We start from the raw sequence: 4,439 nt of genomic DNA on the forward strand, positions 1-4,439 counted from the left end.
ACACAATCTCAGTTTTGTCATTAGCTTATCCCAAAATAATGTCTACTCGAAAGCAAATCGTTCAGGCTATTATCCATCACAATGGGAAAATGGGTGATTCGGCTAATGAGGTGGAGTTCAATTCCAGAAAAACGTGTAATATTACATGTGAACTTGATGTCACATGTTATTTAATAAGCAACAATTTGATGGATTGCCCAAAAGAATTTGTCTATGAACCGAGAATGCTCTTTCAAGGAATGCGGTTTCCCAACAAAGTTGATGTCAAATATGTAGTAAATATTTATTGTATAAAGAATAATGGATTTTACAAGGTCATAAAGTCAGGGACTAACTTATAGATTTTGAAATGTATCGATAAAACATACAAATAGAGTCAAATTATTTTAAACTACATTAAGTAAATGTAACGATTGACTTATGCATAATTTTATTATTTTAAAACACTAATATGTTATTTCTTCCAACTAGTTAAGAACATTAGCGGGGACACATACTCAATATCAATGAGAGATAAAAATACTAAAAGAACCCACACTTGTGTATTGACTATGTCACAAGATCACGTAAAGCTTAGGTACGACGTGATCGGTACAAGCATCATAGCAATGGTAAAGAATGATGCAACTATGTCAGGACCAACTTTTATAGCCCACATCAAACAGTTGTACAACTACACCACCACCTACAAAAGGCTTGGCTAGCAAAATGATAGGCGATCGAACAAGCATATGGTAATTGGAAGCAATCCTATGAGGATTTACCCAAATTGCTCTTAGCGTTTCAAACATCTGTGCCTAGAACCATTGTTGAGAAAGAGTTGAAGCTAACTTATAACGAACATCGAGAGCTACTTCCTGGTTGTGCAACGTACCATCACATTTTTTGGACATTTAAGGTACTTGTTGATGGGTTTGCATACTACAAACCAATAGTTGAGGTTGATGATACTTTTCATTATGGGACGTATAAAGGAACATTATTAGTGGTAGTTGCACAAGATGAGACTAACCACATCCTTCCGATTGCCTTTGCCCTTGTTGAGGGTAAGACTACGGAAGCCTGATATTTTTTCATCCAAAAATTAAAAAGGCATATGGCAAAGCAACATAGATTGTGCCTAATGTCAGACAAGCACATTTCAATAACAAGTGCTTACAAGCAACATGGTAGTGGGTGGACACTAGACAACTTGGTGCATGTGTATTGCATTAGATACATTGTACAAAACTTCATGAGATATTTCAACAAGTCAGGTCTAAGGAAAAAGGTCATTAGCATGGGTAAGTTCCACAACCAAAGAATTATTATTTTTCATTAATTATATCATATGGGATAACATTGTTAATGTATTTTGTTGATCAATTGTCAAGGTATGTCATGACTGAGCCCAAATTTGCATATTACTTTAACAATGTAATGAAAGAAAATAACTAATCGGTTGAATGGCTAGAGAAGATCCCAAAAGAAAAATGGACTATTGCTTAAGACAATGGGCGACAAAAGGGCCACATGACAACAAATCTTGTCGAGGCCATGAATTCAATGCTGAAAAAAATAAGGAGTCTCTTGGTCTTTGCATTGGTCAATAGTACTTATGAAAAATGCAACAAATACTTTGTTAAAAGGGGCAGGGAAGACATAACAATGATGATATTAGGTAAAGAATTGGCAAAACATGTTCACAAGATCATTGAGGTAGAAGAAAAAAAGGCTAATTCCATGAGTGTAATTGAGTTTGATCGATAAAGTACTCTTTTCTTAGTGGAAGAATCCCAAAATCCAAGACAACAACATCTCCCAAAAAAATTGCTATAAACATTTATGAACGGTGATGTGATTGTGGTAAATTACAAAAATTACACATGTCATGTGTACATGTAATTGCAACATGTAAGTATGTCCTTGTTTATTACAAACAGTTCATTGATGACATTTACAAGCTCAATTATGTGTCCAACATTTACAGCGGATGATTTGGCCAAATGAAACACACATCGTATTGGCCAGAATATGAAAGTCAACTATGTGTCAGGATCCAAAAATGCGATGGAAAAAAAAGGTTGCCCAAGATCAACCCCATAGGCACTAAATGGACCAAAGAGAAAGGGGGCAATCGAAGTGTAGTTCATTGTGCAAAACCGTTGGTCATTTCAAGAACAAATGTCTAAATAATCAAGGAAACACAAATCAAAATCGGCAAAGTACCCATTAAATTGTTGAAATGTATGATAACTTATGTTGTTGTTTGTGTCAATGGATTATTACAAATGCTAATTATTTAGTCTGCCAGTGTTTATATCTCTTCATACTATTATTTATTGGTTTGTTGTGATAAATGATTTTTTAAAAGTATTAGTAATTATTAATAATTATTCTTACAGTTAGTTATATTATATGTTAGCATATAAAAATTATAATAATTAATTGTATTATTTAAATATAGTAATTAAATATATTACTAATTATTACTTTCTTTGTATTAATTAAAAAAATTTACAAAATAAAAAAATTGAAATGAAAAAAAATCCATTTAGAATTCAGTATAGGGGTCCCAAATTCTAAACGGGATGTACAAAACGTCAATTAAAAACAAAGTGTGAATTCGGACACCGTGAATAATATTGGTAATATTGGAGGATAGTTTTGTGAATAATTTAGGGAAAAGATAATTGAGTATATAAAAATATTAAAAGGTATATTTGTGTAAAAAAATCACATGAAGCTTGAAGAGATGCTAACATGATTTTAGAACTAAACATGGGTTTGTTGACGTGTTGTAGAGTGTTAACATGGAGCTCAAAGAGAAGCTAAGTGTAAAGTGCTAACATGGCTGTGTTGACAGAGTTGGAGTGCTAATTGAGTGTTAATGTGAGTTTCAATTTTTAATTGCTTGATTTTAGTTCTTATATTAACTTGACATCCAACGTTTAGAAAACGTAATAAAAAGTTGATTCTTAGATTGAACTCATAGCCATGAGTATCTTTCAAAAAAAAAAAAAACAACTCGTAGCCATGCGTATAAGCAATAAAATAACTATACAACCTAGTGCATTTAGTATTAATATGACAACTATTTTATGTAGAGTTTGTGCAAATACCAACAAATCTTGTGTTTTTGAAGATAATAATTTTTCATTAGTAACAAATTGTTCTAATTCTAACTTACATTTCTATATTAATATTATTTGCAAGAATTTTAGGTATCGTCTAAATAAATTTTAAAAATAAGACACATTTTAATTGAATAATTGATTAATATATTAAATTTACTATAATAATTACCATATAATAATTTTAATTAAATATTCTAATTAAATTTAAATTATTTTTATTACAAAAATAATTTAGAATTTAAATTGCTTATTAATTTTAAATTTCTAATATTTTGTGTCAAATAACGTGATACATCTTAAATGATAAATTATTTTAGAATTTTGCACTAAAAATATAACAAATAAAAATTAAATCAACAAATTCTTTTGAAAATTGTATAAAATGACTCGAGTTATAATGTTACTATTAATTAATATGATTCAAATTGACATTAATTTTTCCATATTTTCTTATTCAATTGAAATATATTTTTACTTTTTAAATTTATTTAAACAATACTTAATTTTTTTGCAAATAGGATTAAGTATAAAATACTTATAAGTTAGCATCAAAATAATGTAATTAATTGAAAATCGTATAACTCGACCTACTGGTGTTTCAACTATAAAACTTTTTTAAGAACTCTACATATGCTTACACCAATGTTTTTAAATCCAGGCGATTCAAAAAATGAAGACACTGGTTCATTAAATAGTCTAACCGTAATTGAATCAATTTTATATTTTTTAATATTATATTTAAGCAATAAAATAATATAAAATTATCTAGAATCAGGATAAAAAATAATAAATTAATATAAATAACTAAATTATATGTTTTATAAGATAAAAATTAATAATAGTTGAAAAAATAATTAATACCTATATCAAATATTTAAATATGTACTTTTATTTATGAACAATATTTTACATTGAATTAAAGAAATTTAAAAAATAAAATAAAAAATTGAAAAAACCGGTTCTGTGCACAGGTTTTGGATCGCCAGTACTAAGGTGTTCTAGTTTTTTGGAGTTTTTGGGCCGGTCACTAGACTGGTTCTCAATCGGACCGGTTGAACTGGCCGGTTCATCCTGGTTGGACCGGTGATAAACATTAGCCTAGTAAAGGTAAGGCTTCTTCTCCCTCCATCATTTTCTCATATCCTTCCCCATATTTGATCCCATATTTTATTGCTTCACTGATGTTTAAGACTGTAATTTAATTACGTTTTTCTTCTCGAAGGACTTGGGCTTGATAATAGGGTATAATGACATTTTTCTCATTGGTAATTTGAGTAATTTTTTGTTGTAGTCTTTGTAGAATTGTAGGCTGTGTAAAATGGA

Source organism: Glycine max, chromosome 14 (assembly GCF_000004515.6).
Source record: "Glycine max cultivar Williams 82 chromosome 14, Glycine_max_v4.0, whole genome shotgun sequence".
Taxonomy (NCBI): domain Eukaryota; kingdom Viridiplantae; phylum Streptophyta; class Magnoliopsida; order Fabales; family Fabaceae; genus Glycine; species Glycine max.